The 19016-nt window shown below is 45.7% G+C and overlaps 1 protein-coding gene across 2 annotated transcripts in view; it reads right to left on the bottom strand.

The window, feature by feature from the left end:
* The window catches only part of CNTLN (centlein), a 276250-nt gene that overhangs the window by 215063 nt on the left and 42171 nt on the right, over positions 1 to 19016 (bottom strand). The gene's annotated exons all lie outside the window — the stretch shown is intronic.

The following is a 19016-nucleotide window of genomic DNA, read 5'->3' as shown; positions in this document are numbered from 1 at the left end:
TTTCCACTTCTTGTAGGCCTCCTTTTTGTGTTTAAGCTCACCGAAGATTCTCTGTTAAGCCAAGCTAGTCACCTGCCATATTTGCTATTTTTTCTGCACATAGGGATTGTTTGTTCCTGCACCCTCAATAAGGCTTCTTTAAAATACAACCAGCTCTCCTGGATTCCTTTCCCCCGCCTATTAGCCTCCCAGGGGATCCTGCCCATCAGTTCCCTGAAGGAGTCAGAGGAGTCCCTGCTTTTCTGAAGTCCAGGGTCCATATTCCGCTGCTCTCCTTTCTTCTTTGTGTCAGGATCCTGAACTCGACTATCTCATGGTCACTGCTGCCCAGGCTGCCACCCACTTCTACTTCCCCTACCAATTCTTCCCTGTTTGTGAGCAACAGGTCAAGAGGAGCACAGCCTCTAGTTGGTTCCTCCAGCACTTGCACCAGGAAGCTGTCCCCAACACTCTCCAAAAACTTCCTGGATTGTCTGTGCACTGCTGTATTGCTCTCCCAGCAGATGTCAGGGTGATTGAAGTTCCCCATGAGAACCAGGGCCTGTGATCTGAAACTTCCGTTAGTAGTCTGAAAAAAGTCTCATCTACCTCATCCTCCTGGTCTGGTGGTCAATAGCAGTCGCCCACCACGACATCATGCTTGTTGCTCTGGCCTCTCAACTTAACCCAAAGTCTCTCAACAGGTTTTTCTCCAGTTTCATACTGGAGCTCTGAGCAATCATACTGCTCCCTTACATATAGTACATATGAGCCTTGACATGAGCCTTTTACTTTCAGGCCAGCCAGTTAAGTCTTTTTTAGTGTTGTCCTTTCAACTGATGGCAAATGAAACAGAGTTTCGTGAACTTCCTAGGGGTTTTAGTCCATTCCATGTATAAACCAGGGACCTTTTAATATTATGCATATATACAAAGCAGCGCCTCAGAGGGAGGAACATGCATACATGAAACAAATACTGGCAGAACAATATACTTATTAATTTAAAACTCCAATTTGGAAAGAAATGTCTGAGGAGTTTGCATCACTATCTCATCCTTGTAAAATGCTTCAGTCTCCGGGGCCTGATGCTCATTCATTCTATGAGCTGAAGTTATTGTCATCAGGAAAATTACTTTATGTGTAAGAAACTTGAGATAACAATTCAGTGGCTCAAAAGGAATTTTCATCAGTTTTGTCAAAACCACATTAATTAATATACTACTACAAATGGGGAATTTCAAAAGTGGCAAACCCCACAAACTTCAAGATGAAGGGACTGGAGAGACACTGATCATCTTTCAGGTAATCCAGGAAAAAGTCAAACAGTCATACCTCTACCCAACATCTAGGTGGCACTGGCAGTGTGTGTCCCTGTGACAAGGTGCTGGGCAAAGGGTTGCAGACTCAGCCCTCTGTCATGCCTGCTCCTCATTAGGGGAATAAATTAGAGCAGGCTGGAGATAACCTGGCCCTAACTGGGGGGAGAGAGACAGCTGCTACCTAATTTGCCTGGGGCTGCATAAAAGCCTCAGGGGAAGGAAGCCAGGGGAGACCAGAAGGAAAGGGAAAAGGCAGGGAATGAAAACAGGGAGGTAGCTCTCCCTCCCGCCTGCAGACAGTGAAAGTTTACTTGTACCTGGTGAAACAAAGGTGGGAACAAGCCTGAGAATAAAGTGCACCAGAGGTTACTAAACCCAGGGTCTCAGAGTGACTTTGTGAACCTAGCAGAGGCAGAAGCCAAGGGGGCCCTGCCACACCCTGCTACAGTCCCTCTTTATAAGCACTCATAAGCCTCCTTTCCCAGTGGACAGAGAAGGTGTCTCTCTCTAGAACAGTTTTTTCTTGGTGCTGAGCTAAAGACCAGTGGCTTCTTATTCAGGTAGGAGGAGAACAGACCCACCTCAGATGCCCTCCATCCCCCCCAAAATCTGATCAATTACTTCCTGATCCAGAGGCCTCTAATAAGGATCTAAAGCATGGACCAATTCAAGCTCTCTGCAGTCATGATCTATTCCCCCCCACCCCACCCCCGTGCTAAATACATGACAAGGGGTATCTCCTGAGACAGAATTCATCCCACATCTGAAGGGCTTCCCAACACAGGATGTGCAACTTAGTGCCTCCCTGCTTCTTTGTGTAAAATATGGTGGCCTGATTCTCTGTTTGCACTAGGATCACTTTTTGGAATACTAGCTCTCTGAAATTCCTTCAAGCATTAAGGACTGTCCACATCTCCGGAATATTTATGTGCAGCTGTTGTTCCTGGACAGACCAAAGTTTCTTAGACGGCCCCACTGGATGGGCTTCCCATCTTTGGATACTTTTGTGATCAGTTAAGGTTTTTAGAAGTTCATTCCTAATTGCACTTTTTTACTACCCTGCCTGTAAGCCGGGAGGTCATCAGGTACCTGGATACAACAAGAGAACTGCTCTCTTGGTTGCTTCCACTAGGACTGCAGGGTCCACTGAGGAGGTCTCAAGTAGAAATGTACCATGGGAATTATAAATAAGTTGCACACATCAAATCCCAGATTAATAGCATAGCATAAACCTTCTGGATGTAAAAAGTCCTCTTCCTTACACTGGTGATGTCTTCGACCCTGTCCTGAGGCAGAATAGGAATTGCCATCCTGCATCAGAACAGAGGTCCTTCTAATTTACAATCTCTAATTCAGTATCCTGTCTCTGATGATGGCTAGCACCAGTTGCTTCAGAAGGTAAAAACCTGGCAGTTAGGAGATGTGGGATAATCTGTCCCTGTGAAAGTTTCATCTAATTGTTTAATAATTAGAGACTGGCTTAAACCCTGAAGCATGAGGTTTTGTATCTCTGCAAAGCCTCTTTTTTACTTTATTTTATTTTTGCATTAAGTATTAGAACTCTGGATATTCTTTTTATCCATATAAATATTCAATTCCTTTTTTAATCTTGCTAATTTTTTGGCCTCCACGATATTCTTGGCATTTGGGATCCAGTTAAATTATACATTGTGTGAAAAATTATTTCCTTTTAGCAGTTCTGAATTTGCTACCTTTTAATTTCATTGAAAGAACCTTGTCCAGGTGTTATGAGGCACAGAGAAAAGAAGCTCTTGATCGATCTTCTCTATACCATTCATTATTGTATATGCTTGTATCATGGTTCTTCTTATTCATCTTCTTTCTATGGTAAACAATCCTGGTCATTACTATTTCTTCATGAAAGTTTTCCATTCTTCTAGTAATTTCCGTTACCTTTCTCTGAAACACCTCTAATTCTACAATGTCCTTTTGAGATGAGGGACTAGAAAAACAGCATTCTCGAATTCTCTAATGGAAGCTATTGATTTATAATGGCATTATGATAGTTCATGTATTATACTTTATCCAAATATTTTGTTTGCTTTTTTGACCACAGGTGCACCAAAAACAAATCTTTATTCAGCTGTCCACAATGATGCGCAGGTCCTTTTCCTAAGTTGATACAGCTAATTTAGAATCATGTAACAAGTCTGAATACAGAAAAATTTTCCCTCCAATGTACATTACTTTGCATTCATCAATACTGAATTTCATCTGACACATTGCCCATTCATCTAACTTGATTAGATCCGTCTAAAGTTTCTCACAGTCTTCTCTGGAGTTGACTAACCTAATTAATTTTGTGTCATCTGCATAATATGCCACCTCAACTGAGCCATTTAACAAGACTGCAGCATATTCCATATATTCCAGCATATATTTGTCTGCTGGAAACAAATTATGACTTTCGGTAGTTTTTCATAGATTCCAAGGCCAGAAGGGGCCATTGTGGTCATCTTCTCTGACCTCCTCCACAACACAGGCCACAGAACTTCCCCCCCAAAATTCCTTTTGAACTAGAGCATATCTTCTAAAAAAACAAATCCAAATCTTGGTTTAAAAATTGCCAGAAATGTAGACTCCACCACAATCCTTTCTAAATTGTTCAAATGGTTAATTACCCTCACTTTAAAAATGTATGCATTATTTCCAGTGTGAAGATCTTATTATGCCTTTGTCTGCTAGACTGAAGAGCCCATTATCAAATATTTGTTCCCCATGTAGGTTCTTTTAAACTATGATCAAGGCACCACTTTAACCTTTTCTTTGTTAAGCAAAATAGATAGAGCTCATTGAGTATATAACTATCATGCTCTCAAGCAACTTCAGTGGAGTTACAGATTAATTTTTAAGCATGAACCAATATGGTGTCTTTGATCAGCCATCTGCCCAAGAAGTGGCACACATGGCCTCTCAGCCTGTCCAGCAACTACTGACAAGCATTTCATGAAAACATGCAGCTTTCCAACACGAGGCCCAAAGGCAAAACATGAAATCAGTAGCGCTGTATCTCCATGACAAATCTGAGATTCTTCCTAAATACGGCATGTATCCCTACACACATTTACACATCTTCATGCTTCAGAGATCAGAAACAGATACATTCCTCTGGTAGATGTATGATGGTTCTCAGCATAACTATATTAGATTTTATCTTGAACAAATACAGATTCACTGTTCTGAGACTCTGGATAAGCTAGATTCATCATGTCTTCTTAACTATCGAGTAGTACAGGAAAAGCTGTGTTATCCAGCACTTTACAAACCGGATAGCTCTAAAACCGGCATTTTGAAATGGGGTACGGGGCATGGGCTCTGGGAGGGAGTTTGGGTGTGGGAGGGGGCGTGGATCTGGGCAGCGCTCACCTTGGGTGGCTCCCTGCAAGTGGTGACATGTCCAGAGAGGTGCAGCCAGGTGGTTCTGTGCACTGCATCCACCAGCAGGCGTCCTCCCTGCAGCTCCCACTGGCCACAGTCAATGCTCCTAGGCGGAGGAATGGCCACAGGGCTGTGCTGCCCCTCCCGCACCGAGAGTGCTGGCTCTGCAGCTCACATTAGCCAGGGACCGCAGCCAATGGGAGCTGCAAGGGTGGCCTCTGCAGGCGGAGACAGCACACAGAGCCGCCTGGCCGCACTTCTACCTAGAAGCATTGACCTCGGCCAACGGGACCTGTGGGGGCGGTGACTTCAGGCGGAGGCAACGCACAGAGCCGCCTGGCTGAGCCTCTCTGGACATGTGGATGCTTGCATGAAGCCACCTGAGGTGAGCACTGCCGAGACCCAGCACCTCAAAACCCCTCCCACACCCCAACCCTCTGCCCCGAGTCTCCTCCCATACCCAACGCCCTGCCCCAAGCCCCCTCCTGAGTGCTGGCTGTGCAGCTCCATTGGCCAGGGACCGCGGCCAATGGGAACTTCATGGGTGGCCTCTGCAGGCGGAGACTGTGCACAGAGCTGCCTGGCTGCACCTCTGCCTAGGAGCATTGACCTCGGCCAATGAGACCTGTGGGGGCAGCGCCTGCGGGCAGAGGCAGCGCACAGAGCCACCTGGCCATGCCTCTCTGGACATGTGGCCACTTATGGGGAGCCGCCTGAGGTGAGCACTGCCCGGACCCAGCACCCCAAACCCCACCCTGCACCCAAACTCCCTCTCTCTTAGTTAACCGTAATTTTTGACTTACCAGCACCCCTGTGCCCCCAACATGCTGGATAACAAAGCTCTTATTGTACTTGGAATAAATCCCTCTCTCCCAGTGGTATAAGCCCATTGGCTCTCTTTGCCAAGAGGGACTAGATTTCCTGCATCATCTCCTCCTGTTAAGTATTCTACGAATAGCAGGCACATAAAGATTTTTATGTAGAAAAATATACGTATTAACATTCTTAAACAGATAAGCCTGCAGAGCTTATAAGCTCTGAATGAGAAACTTTTTCCTGAAGCATTGTAAGAGCTGTAGACTCTCACCACTAGTGACTCTCATTTATCCATCATGTCCCCCTTACATTTGAATAATTAAGACTGCACTCTATATGAAATAAAATGTTAAAACCGCAAACATCACTTTTGTATACATCTCTCAATTTAACCAAGTATTCTGTTACAAAGAAAAATAAATTCAATAAAGAGAGAAAGTAAAAATTAAGAATGAAATTTATTAATGTTAATTAATATTTGACGGTAGAATTATTTTTCTTTCAATTGGACCCATTAAAGCAGCTTTAATATAGATTTGCACAGCAAGCTGAAGGTTTTCAAGTGCTGATAATTAGGCAAGCTAGTACTATTTTAACCCCTCTGGAGTATAATTGGTTGATAAGGTTTTGAAATGTTACAAGGTCTAGGACAAAAAGATTAGCTTTAGTCTCTTCAAATCAAAATTGAAAGCTAATTAAATAATATTATAAAAGAGAGGGGAAAGGTTTAATGCCACTTTTATGCAATTTTAATTTCCATCTTCTCAGAAAAACAAGTGAACATATTTTAATTCAATTTATTGAGACACCAGCACGAGTCGCAGAAAGGCAGAATTACTGCTCTCCTATTGTCCTTTGAAGCTAATATTCTAAATAGAACTACACTCTTGTGTCACAGTGTTTCTAATGTGTTCCAGACATTTCTATGAGCATCCACTGAAGGCAGCAAAAGTGGCCACATGGGGACACAGGACTAGAAGGGACTTTCTGGGTTATCAAATCCAGTCCCCTGCTATAACATGCAACTCCGTAAGACAATCCCATTCATAAATTTTATCAAGCTCCATCGTAAAACTAGGTAAGTGTTCTGCCCCAACTCCTCCTACTGAAAGGCTGTTCCAGAACCTCACTCCTCAGGTAGTTAGAAAACTTATTCTAATTTCCAGCCTAAATTTATTCATGGCCAGTTTACAGACATGTGCCAACACTGTCCTTTAGCTTAAATAGCTCTTCTCCAAGCAGGTTTTTACCCTTCAGTATATTCAGAGAGCAATCCCCTCTCAGCCCTTGTTTTGTTAGACTAAACAAGGCAACCTCTTTTAGTCTCCTCTTATAAAATAGGCTTTCTATTCACCTGATCATACTAGTAGCCCTTCTCTGTACCTATTCCAGTCTGAATTAGTCACTCTTCATCATCTGAGCATGGCTGACCAGAACTGTATATAATATTCAAATGAAGTCTTACCAGTGCTTGTACAATGGGATTAATACTTCACTAACTCTACTGGAAATACATCCTAGGATCTGACTTGCCTTTTTCACAGCTGCACTACATTGGTGGCTCTCAGGGTATGTCTACACTATGGAATTAGGTCGAATTTATAGAAGTCAGTTTTTTAGAAATCGGTTTTATATATTCGAGTGTGTGTGTCCCCACAGAAAATGCTCTAAGTGCATTAAGTGCATTAACTCGGCGGAGTGCTTCCACAGTACCGAGGCAAGCGTCAACTTCCGGAGTGTTGCACTGTGGGTAGCTATCCCACAGTTCCCGTAGTCTCCGCTGACCATTGGAATTCTGGGTTGAGATCCCAATGCCTGATGGGGCTAAAACATTGTCGCGGGTGGTTCTGGGTACATATCGTCAGGCCCCCGTTCCCTCCCTCCCTCCGTGAAAGCAAGGGCAGACAATCGTTTCGCGCCTTTTTTCCTGAGTTACCTGTGCAGACGCCATACCACAGCAAGCATGGAGCCCGCTCAGGTAACCGTCACCGTATGTCTCCTGGGTGCTGGCAGACGCGGTACTGCATTGCTACACAGTAGCAGCAACCCACTGCCTTCTGGCAGCAGACGGTGCAATACGACTGGTAGCCGTCATTGTCATGTCCGAGGTGCTCCTGGCCACGTCGGCCAGGAGCGCCTGGGCAGACATGGGCGCAGGGACTAAATTTGGAGTGACTTGACCAGGTCATTCTCTCTAGTCCTGCAGTCAGTCCTATTGAACCGTCTTATGGTGAGCAGGCAGGCGATACGGATTGCTAGCAGTCGTACTGTACCATCTTCCGCCGGGCAGGCAAGAGATGAGGATGGATAGCAGTCATATTGCACCATCTTCTGCCAGGCAGGCAAGAGATGTGGATGGCATGCAGTCCTTCTGCACCGTCTGCTGCCAGCCAAAGATGTAAAAGATAGATGGAGCGGATCAAAACAAGAAATAGACCAGATTTGTTTTGTACTCATTTGCTTCCCCTCCCTCCCCCGTCTAGGGGACTCATTCCTCTAGGTCACACTGCAGTCACTCACAGAGAACGTGCAGCAAGATAAATCTAGCCATGTATCAATCAGAGGCCAGACTAACCTCCTTGTTCCAATAAGAACAATAACTTAGGTGCACCATTTCTTATTGGAACCCTCCATGAAGTCCTGCCTGAAATACTCCTTGATGTAAAGCCACCCCCTTTGTTGATTTTAGCTCCCTGAAGCCAACCCTGTAAGCCATGTCGTCAGTCGCCCCTCCCTCCGTCAGAGCAACGGCAGACAATCGTTCTGCGCCTTTTTTCTGTGCGGACGCCATACCAAGGCAAGCATGGAGCCCGCTCAGCTCACTTTGGCAATTAGGAGCACATTAAACACCACACGCATTATCCAGCAGTATATGCAGCACCAGAACCTGGCAAAGCGATACCAGGCGAGGAGGCGACGTCAGCGCGGTCACGTGAGTGATCAGGACATGGACACAGATTTCTCTGAAAGCATGGGCCCTGCCAATGCATGCATCATGGTGCTAATGGGGCAGGTTCATGCTGTGGAACGCCGATTCTGGGCTCAGGAAACAAGCACAGACTGGTGGGACCGCATAGTGTTGCAGGTCTGGGACGATTCCCAGTGGCTGCGAAACTTTCGCATGCGTAAGGGCACTTTCATGGAACTTTGTGACTTGCTTTCCCCTGCCCTGAAGCGCATGAATACCAAGATGAGAGCAGCCCTCACAGTTGAGAAGCTAGTGGCGATAGCCCTGTGGAAGCTTGCAACGCCAGACAGCTACCGGTCAGTTGGGAATCAATTTGGAGTGGGCAAATCTACTGTGGGGGCTGCTGTGGTGCAAGTAGCCCACGCAATCAAAGATCTGCTGATATCAAGGGTAGTGACCCTGGGAAATGTGCAGGTCATAGTGGATGGCTTTGCTGCAATGGGATTCCCTAACTGTGGTGGGGCCATAGACGGAACCCATATCCCTATCTTGGCACTGGAGCACCCAGCCGGCGAGTACCTAAACCGCAAGGGGTACTTTTCAATAGTGCTGCAAGCTCTGGTGGATCACAAGGGACGTTTCACCAACATCAACGTGGGATGGCCGGGAAAGGTACATGACGCTCGCATCTTCAGGAACTCTGGTCTGTTTCAAAAGCTGCAAGAAGGGACTTTATTCCCAGATCAGAAAATAACTGTTGGGGACGTTGAAATGCCTATAGTTATCCTTGGGGACCCAGCCTACCCCTTAATGCCATAGCTCATGAAGCCGTACACAGGCAGCCTGGACAGTAGTCAGGAGCTGTTCAACTTCAGGCTGAGCAAGTGCAGAATGGTGGTAGAATGTGCATTTGGACGTTTAAAGGCGCGCTGGCGCAGTTTACTGACTCGCTTAGACCTCAGCGAAACCAATATTCCCACTGTTATTACTGCTTGCTGTGTGCTCCACAATATCTGTGAGAGTAGGGGGAGACGTTTATGGCGGGGTGGGAGGTTGAGGCAAATCGCCTGGCTTCTGGTTACGCGCAGCCAGACACCAGGGCGGTTAGAAGAACACAGGAGGCGCGGTACGCATCAGAGAAGCTTTGAAAACCAGTTTCATGACTGGCCAGGCTACGGTGTGAAAGTTCTCTTTGTTTCTCCTTGATGAAACCCCCCGCCCCTTGGTTCACTCTACTTCCCTGCAAGCTAACCACCCTCCCCTCCTCCCTTTAATCATTGCTTGCAGAGGCAATAAAGTCATTGTTGCTTCACATTCATGCATTCTTTATTCATTCATCACACAAATAGGGGGATGACTGCCAAGGTAGCCCAGGAGGGGTGGTGGAGGAGGGAAGGAAAATGCCACACAGCACTTTAAAAGTTTACAACTTTAAAATGTATTGAATGCCAGCCTTCTTTTTTTTGGGCAATCCTCTGTGGCAGAGTGGCTGGTTGGCCGGTGGCCCCCCCCCCCACCGCGTTCTTGGGCGTCTGGGTGTGGAGGCTATGGAACTTGGGGAGGAGGGCGGTTGGTTACACAGGGGCTGTAGTGGCAGTCTGTGCTCCAGCTGCCTTTGCTGCAGCTCAACCCATACACTGGAGCATACTGGTTTGGTCCTCCAGCAGCCTCAGCATTGAATCCTGCCTCCTCTCATCACGCTGCCGCCACATTTGAGCTTCAGCCCGCCACTTATTCTCTTCAGCCCGCCACCTTTCCTTCCGGTCATTTTGTGCTTTCCTGCACTCTGACATTATTTGCCTCCACGCATTCGTCTGTGCTCTGTCAGTGTGGGAGGACAGCATGAGCTCAGAGAACATTTCATCACGAGTGCGGTTTTTTTTCTTTCTAATCTTCACTAGCCTCTGGGAAGGAGAAGCGAAGTGATCATTGAAACACATGCAGCTGGTGGAGAAAAAAAAAGGGACAGCGGTATTTAAAAAGACACATTTTATAAAACAGTGGCTACAGTCTTTCAGGGTAAACCTTGCTGTTAACATTACATACATAGCACATGTGCTTTCGTTACAAGGTCGCATTTTGCCTCCCCCCACCGCGTGGCTACCCCCTCAACCCTCCCCCCTCCCCATGGCTAACAGCGGGGAACATTTCTGTTCAGCCGCAGGCAAACAGCTCAGCAGGAACAGGCTCCTCTGAATGTCCCCTGAAGAAAAGCACCCTATTTCAACCAGGAGACTATGAATGATATCTCACTCTCCTGAGGATAACACAGAGAGATAAAGAATGGATGTTGTTTGAACGCCAGCAAACATACACTGCAATGCTTTGTTGTACAATGATTCCCGAGTACGTGTTACTGGCCTGGAGAGGTAAAGTGTCCTACCATGAAGGACGCAATAAGGCTGCCCTCCCCAGAAACCTTTTGCAAAGGCTTTGGGAGTACATCCAGGAGAGCCGCGAATGCCAGGGCAAATTAACCCTTTCACATGCTTGCTTTTAAACCATGTATAGTATTTTAAAAGGTACACTCACCGGAGGTCCCTTCTCTGCCTGCCGGGTCCAGGAGGCAGCCTTGGGTGGGTTCGGGGGGTACTGGCTCCAGGTCCAGGGTGAGAAACAGTTCCTGGCTGTTGGGAAAACCGGTTTCTCCACTTGCTTGCTGTGAGCTATCTACAACCTCATCATCATCATCATTATCATCTTCTTCGTCCCCAAAACCTGCTTCTGTGTTGCCTCCATCTCCATTGAAGGAGTCAAACAACATGGCTGGGGTAGTGGTAGCTGAACCCCCTAAAATGGCATGCAGCTCATCATAGAAGCGGCATGTTTGGGGCTCTGACCCGGAGCGGCCGTTCGCCCCTCTGGTTTTCTGGTAGGCTTGCCTCAGCTCCTTAAGTTTCAGGCAGCACTGCTTCGGATCCCTGTTATGGCCTCTGTCCTTCATGCCCTGGGAGATTTTGACAAAGGTTTTGGCATTTCGAAAACTGGAACGGAGTTCTGATAGCACAGATTCCTCTCCCCATACAGCGATCAGATCCCGTACCTCCCGTTCAGTCCATGCTGGAGCTCTTTTGCGATTCTGGGACTCCATCATGGTCACCTCTGCTGATGAGCTCTGCATGGTCACCTGCAGCTTGCCACGCTGGCCAAATAGGAAATTGAAATTCAAAAGTTCGTGGGCCTTTTCCTGTCTACCAGGACAGTGCATCTGAGTTGAGAGTGCTGTCCAGAGCGGTCACAATGGAGCACTCTGGGATAGGTCCCAGAGGCCAATACCATCGAATTGTGTCCACAGTACCCCAAATTCGACCCGGGAAGGCCAATTTAAGCGCTAATCCACTTGTCAGGGGTGGAGTATGGAAATCGATTTTAAGAGCCCTTTAAGTCGAAATAAAGGGCTTCATCGTGTGGACGGGTGCAGGTTTACATTGATTTAACGCTGCTAAATTCGACCTAAAGTCCTAGTGTAGACCAGGGCTCAGTTCTCCTGTGATCAACTAATACACACAGGTCTTTCTCCTCCTCTGTTGCTTCCAACTGATGAACCCTCAATGTATAGCAATAATTCTTGTTATTAATCCCAAAATGCATAATGGGATATGCACACACGCACACACACTAAACAATCAGTTTAATTTTGTAAAATTCTTAATGACATTCTTAGGAGACAACACTGGAAGGGAAAAGGGAAGTTGGAGATAGATTTGTACAGGATACAGCCTTCAAAAGAACAACAGCTTATGGCAGGAAAGTAGCTGATCTATTTCACCAAGGTATCACATCCTTTTTCTTGAGGAGGAAAAAAAAAAAAAGACACTTGGAGGGATGTTTATATGACCATAAGGCATTTCTGCAATCAAGTGGGAGAGAAATGTGGATCTGTGACATAACACTAATGTTTGATAAAAGTGTGCAGAACGATCAATATGAATGTTCTTCAGAAACCTTGAATCTGAAACTGAATTTAACAGGGTGACTTATTTTGTGTCAAAGAAACCCAAAAACTATGGCATGATTACTAATCGGGTTTGTCCACAATAACATGAACGGAGATATTTTAGGTTCAACTGGAAAGCAAAATAAGAAGTGTGTGTCTATGCCCTTTAAAGTACCTTTACGGTGTATAACAATTAAGAAGTTTTTTTAATCTGTCTGGTTTTTTACAACGAACATTTCTAATAGAAAACAACTTAAAAAAAAAACCCTCAGTAAGCTCATCTTTACAGAACGAAAAAATAGTAAAAGGCAGCACACATACCCATTTATTACTGCTTGCAGTTTACCTTTAAGATAGAATTCAAAACATGCCTGGCCTTCCTAAGACTGGGGAAGCAGCATGAAGGAAAACTATTGATCAATATATTGACAAAGGTGGAAATTCAACAATAGTATTGGAAGGAATTTTTAGCATACACGATCCTATCTTTTCCAACCTTTGTGTAAGATGGGCCATGTAGCGGGGCGGTCACCCCGCTCCGGTTAGGAAGGGATTAAATGCAGCCAAAGGGAGGCTGGTTGGGTAAACAGCCACAGGTGTGGCCACACCCAATTAGAGTCCAGCTGACCCTGATAAAAGGGCAGGCTGAGGGAGTGAGAGAAGACTCTTGCTCCAGCTGAGGAGCAGAGAGGACCAGGCTGCCTGGGAGAGCAAGAGGGGGACCTGAGACAAAGCAGGGCTGGGGAAAGGCAGGCAGAGCTGAGGAGCTCTGGCCTGGTGAGTCCCCAGGCTGAAGCCTTGCTAAAGGCCAGGGGAGGTACTAGGGCTGTAGGGAGGCAGCTGGGGATGGAAAGCCAGAAGGTCCAAACCCCCTTGCAGATGATGATTGGCCACTTCAGATTGCAGTTTGCCCCTGAGGGAAGGGGCTAGATGAGGACTAGCAGTGGGTCACTGAGGCCAAGTGGGTTTAGGGGATTAGGGTTCCCCGGGGAGGGGAGACCTGAGTGTGGGGGCATTGCTGTGGGGCCTCGAGGGACACAGGGCCTGAAGTCCTATAAGTGGTGGAGATCAGGAGGAAGCAGGCACCGTAGGAAGACACCAGACAGCAGGAGGCTCTCCGAGGCTGGAACTGTGCTAATTCCCGGACAACCAGCAGGAGGCGCCACAGTGGGGAATGCCTGCAGTGCTACAGGCCACTAGAGATGCAATGACTGTATGAAACAAAACTACTGCTTTAAGAATAATGATACTCCATATAAGACACCCAAGCCCACAACGATTAAGTAGTGATTCTACTATGAAGGCCCAGAACACCCTTTTTTGTTTTTTTCTTTTTTTTTGGTGTGGGGGGAGATGCAGGTTTTGGAGAAGGCAGGGAAGGAAACTCGATTGCGTAGTGAGATTGAATGATGTCTAATACCCACTTATCTATTGTTATAACACGCCAGTTGTGGAAAAAGAGTGCTCAACATCCCCCAAAGGATATGTAGGGGTTGGATAATGGTGGCATCCTTGACAGTTTGCAGCTGTCCAACTCCCATCAAAAATATCTTTTAGCTGGGGGACAGGGTTGAGCTGGTGCTAAAATGTGGGAGATGCAGGGAAATAAAACTTCTCTGCTCTTTGTCTCTTACAAGGAGGAGTGTAAGATCACTGATGATAAAACTGTTGAGTCACCAGTCTAGGTTTGGAGGGTTGCCTGTGATATTTTCTTTTTGGTGATGGTCAGTGCTTAATTTGAGCCAGGGCTTGCCGGTGCTGAGCCCTGGCACATATAGGCTTGGCAGTTCATTGCCTTGGCACCTCTGGGTGAAAGTAAAAGATATGAAAGTAGAAAAATTGCCTGAGCCCAAACACCTAATTGCTTGAGCCCTGGCACCTCTTTCATTACAAACTGAGCCCTGGTGATGGTGTATCTATTCTGAGCCCTGGAATTCTTCAGAGTATGTAAGTGCTCATCTCTTTTCACTGAAATGGTGGGTTTCATTGAAGGGCAAGGCCTCCACTGTGTTTTGGACCCCATCTGGGAAATCCTGATACATGTAGTCAAGACACATGGCACATTACCATGGCCATTGCCATTGACCTGGATGATGTGTCTGCTGTATGAGCTGCTGACTGAAGTGCAGTTCTAGCCACCAGCTTACCTATTTCAATAAGAGCTTGGAAGTGAGTTCTTTCTTGCTGTGGCAGCTTGTCTACAAAGTCTGTGAACTTGGAAAAGTTCAGATAGCCCTCTTTAGCCAACACCACTTGATAGTTTGCTATTCTGAACTGAAGGCTAATGGACGTGAAGACCTTTCTTCCCAACAAGTCTAGATATTTAACCTCCTTGTCAGAACAAGTGGATTTTGGATGTTGTCTCCGTGGTAACCTGTACAACTAGAGATTTAGGTGGGGTATGGGTAAGGAGAAATTCTGCTTTCTTGGCTGGAACAAAAAAGCGTTTCTCTGCCTTCTTCTGGGTGGGAACGTATGTGGTTGGTGTATGCCAGACTGCTCCAGCAGATCCAGAATAGCTTCATTAACTGGAAGTGCTAGTCAACCGAATCCAGTAGTTTGCAGAATATCCAAGAGTTGTGTTGAGGTCCTGGACCTCCTTTAGGGAGATCTGGTGCTCCTCTGCCACTCCATGCAATAATTCTTGGAACCAATTACAGTCATCTGGAGGGAACGGAGATGCCAGAGTGACTGATTCATTGAGAGATGAACTAGAAAATCTTGTAATCTTCCTTTTCCGTGGGGTCAGGAGGAAGTTCCAGCTATTTCCCACAAAAAGGAATGCTGGAGTGACTCCCTAGTGGAATACATAAGCTCTGCATACCTGGCGTGTGAGGGGGGTACCACCAGTCCCAAAGTAAATGCCAAGCGGAAGTTGGTACCAGGAGGCTCTGGATGTCTTGTCTGGGCTAGAATTTCTTGGCTAATCAGTTTGATGTTAACCCTATAGTGATGTTGTGGAGTTGGGGCCCACCTAAATCCCTATCGGATCCCAATCCAATTTGTTTACAAAGTCTGTCCCATTTATAGCATCCAAAAGACTTTCCAAACAAAACAAACAAGAGAAAGGTCCTTTTCTCTCTTCCCCTTGTGAGAGAGGAGAATAAATGAAAAGAGAGGCAAAGGTGGCCTGTCACTTAGGCAGTTTTTCTGGGGTCTGCCCTTTAGGGTTTGGCTCAGCAGCTGGTCTACAGTCTTTAATTAGGACCTATGTCCGGCCTCTCTTCTTGGGGCACCTTGCTTGATCACTGGCCCATGCACTTTCCATGATGGTGAGACCCGCAACTGTCTCCCACTTGGTTTATCTGTCTCTGTGGTCAGCAGCCTGAGGTGCAGCGGTCTTCTTCCTGTTCACTGCCCCTTCCTACGGCAGGATTTCCCTTGTTAAGCTCCCCACTCCAGGCAGCGCAAACCTTACAATTGCACCTTTTGTTATGGCTGAATGAGCGCACAAGAGGCCGTGAGTTTTTTCTCCACCAGAGTGAGGGTGTGCCCCTCATAAACATATTCTTTTACTCCCATTTTAAAATAACTTTCACTGTAACAATGAGCTGAATCATAAAGTCCTCAACATTATTCCACAGTCTTTGCAAATCACTCCACAGACCTAATCTAGTGAACAAAATATATATCACAATCGCTATTACATGAGCAAGCAGACGTTTTCCCTCATTATGACCATTTCAGAACCTCTTATGGTGAAAGTTTTACATTATCTACCTGGATTTTATATTGAGTTTACTTTGAGAAAAATATAGAAAATTCTGTTTCTAACACTGATGTATTATTCCATGATTCATTAAATGCATGTGACAAGGTGCTCAGCCAGAACACCTGAGCCAGCCCTCTGTCATGCCAGTTCCAATTAAGGGAGGTAGCTTGGAGCTGCCTAGAGAAACCTGTGCCTGATTGGCAAAGGAGAAACAGCTGCCAGCCTGATTAGCCTGGGGCTGCATAAAAGCCTCAGGTGAAGAAAGCCAGTGGGGGAGCAGGAAGAAAGGGAAAAGGCAGGGAGTGGAAGCAGGGAGGTAGCTCTCCCCTCCCGCAGACGGTAAAGGGCTTGTATGGTGAAAAGGTGGTGGGAGCAAAATCTGTAAATAAACTGCACTGGTGGTTACTGAACCCAGGGTCTCTGAGTGACTTCATCAGCCCAACAGGGGCAGGAGCCAAGAGGGCCCTGCAGCACCATGTTACAATGCATTGGGTGGGGGAGGGAACATAAGGAATACTTGTTCTATTAAACAACTGAGAAATGTGCAAGAATAGAAAGAAGAAAATGTACCAATTAAAGCACTAATTATAAACAGCCACTGAGATCGTGAGCACCTACTGTCAGCTGAGTACAGTCCTGTACTCCTCCCGTTCTCTGCTTCCAGTGCCACCTGTTGGCTTTTGCCCTCATCAGGCGGATCTTCAGTGTTTCAGCCCCCTGGCTAAGTCACTCAGTTAATAGATGGATGAACCCCATCCGGGGTAAAAGGTCCAAAAGGGCCTGTCTCTGTGCTCTTGTTAATGCCTGTAGCTCTCTCTGGGCTCGGTTCTTACCCCTCTCTGGGCGAGCTTTAAAGCCTTGCCTACCCTGGTACACAGCAGTGCACTTTGACTTTATCAGTTCTTATTGCCCCAGCTCTCCAGCCAGGTCACCCCTTCAAGTTCAGCCCACTTCTGGGGTAACAAAGTTCAACAAATGGTTGGCCCTTTTTAGGGTCTTCAGCCCCGTTCCTGGGCCCGTTTAAATTTCCAGACCCTTTTTTTTGTGCTTTTAATGCAGAGTCTTATCCCCTCCTTGGGGCTTAGGCCACTAAGTGGCCAGTGGTGGGGACCTGGGCCCGCCCATTACTCCAGGTCCCAACCCAGGGACCCTATAAATAACTGCCACATGCTGCTTCCTTTAATAGTTGCTGTTGCTATTCCCTGGGCTACTTCCCATGTAGCCCCTTCCTCTTCACCCTTACATCCTAGCTGAAGTTTTTCACTCTTCTTCTTCCTCACCTAATGCCAATGCCACCAGAACGCATCTTCTGGTTCTCCCTTGAGCTCCAGCAAGGAGCACCCTTCCTTATACCTGTGGTCCCAGCCAGGAAATGATCTGCTCAGGCCTGGCAGCCTTTTTAACAGAGCCTGCTGCATTCTGAATGGCTGCTTCTCTGCAGCCTTTTCTAGGCAGGCCTGGAGGACCCAGCTACACTGCTCTTTTTCTGGGGCGGGATGTGGTAGGACCACGAGACCACAAGCAGGGGCCCTCAAAGGACCTGGTACACCCGTCACAGTCACAAATAATTAAATATCCATTAATTAAACAAACTACAACAAGTCCAGTGTGTACTTTAAGTGATATTCCCATGTGCTTATAATACTCACTACTTTTGCTCTTGCCCTTATGTGCTTTTTATATGGATATTTTCTACACTGTCTACAAAGACAAAGCAAACATATCAGTTGGTTGTACTACATCAGTACATAATAGTTTAATAATAATAGCATGCAAAGAAGCACTATATGAGCTAGCTATTATAAAATGCTAGATGGTGCCATTAAGGTCCTGAGTATGGAGTGGTATACAGCCATATAAGCCCAGGATGAGCTCCAGGAAATAATGTCTCTCAGAGATGGTGGGGAACATGAAGTCTGGTCAGCACCAGCCATCATTGCTGCCAGAGTGGAAGAAGGGGCAGAAACTAATCTGACAGGAGTAAACAACAGGTTGGTATCATTTCTAGAGCCCTGTCTGCAATGGGCTATCCACCTTTACTACCACTGAAGAAACTGCAAATTATGGGTCCAGTTTTTGCTAATGTAGACACACCCTCAAAGACTATTTATCTCTCATTATGATATCATCAGAGCTGCAATCAGCAGAGGCGCAAGGCAATGCCCCTTTCATTTAAAAGTAAGATCCCATCCCCTGAATCTCAAAAGGTCTTTTCTGATTAATCTTCAGGGTATGTTGCAAAGCCTGTTTTTCCCCTGGAATTTTGAGAAGGTAGTGATTTGAGCGTTATGGAGTGATTGGTTAAGAGGGAACTGTTTTGTCCTCTTACATTTGGTAGATGTTATTGCAGGACGTTTTTAATATCTAATTTTGGATTTTATTATTATTGCATACAATGCTTAGGGTTTTGACTATGCACTTAAAAGTTATCAAGATAAATAAAATAGCTTCAACTTTTTTATGGTTCCTCAGTTTTAACAAAAGATTTTGTTCAACACTTAGTTTTCCTTTCTCTTTATTAATTTAAAACATTAAATTGTGAAGAATGTAAGTGACAAATGAATGGTTTATGCCCAGTATGTTTTATCATTATTCTTTTATCCTAGCATTTGATTTAGGCTGCTAAATATTACTACACAATATTAACACTAGAATACACAAATGGTACTATATTTAGGTCTGGTATATTCTCCCACAAATATAGACTAATGCACATTTATCCTTCCAATTTATTTGAAAATGTGAGCTATCCCAGCAAATATAATTAATAAAAGGACAATTGTCAAAAATAAGGAAACATCTCAAAACCTTCCCAAACCAGAATTTCCTCCAGTCTATTTTACCAGAAAAAGACTGGAAGAAAAAAGATGAGCTTTCCACATTGACCTGAAAGTTAACAAATTCAGGCTTTGGCAGACTAGTATGGGAAGTAAGAACTAGAATTGA

This window comes from Natator depressus, chromosome 5, assembly GCF_965152275.1.
Source record: "Natator depressus isolate rNatDep1 chromosome 5, rNatDep2.hap1, whole genome shotgun sequence".
NCBI lineage: Eukaryota > Metazoa > Chordata > Testudines > Cheloniidae > Natator > Natator depressus.
The sequence above is the reverse complement of the archived record's forward strand: the minus strand, read 5'-3'. Positions and strand labels throughout refer to the sequence as shown.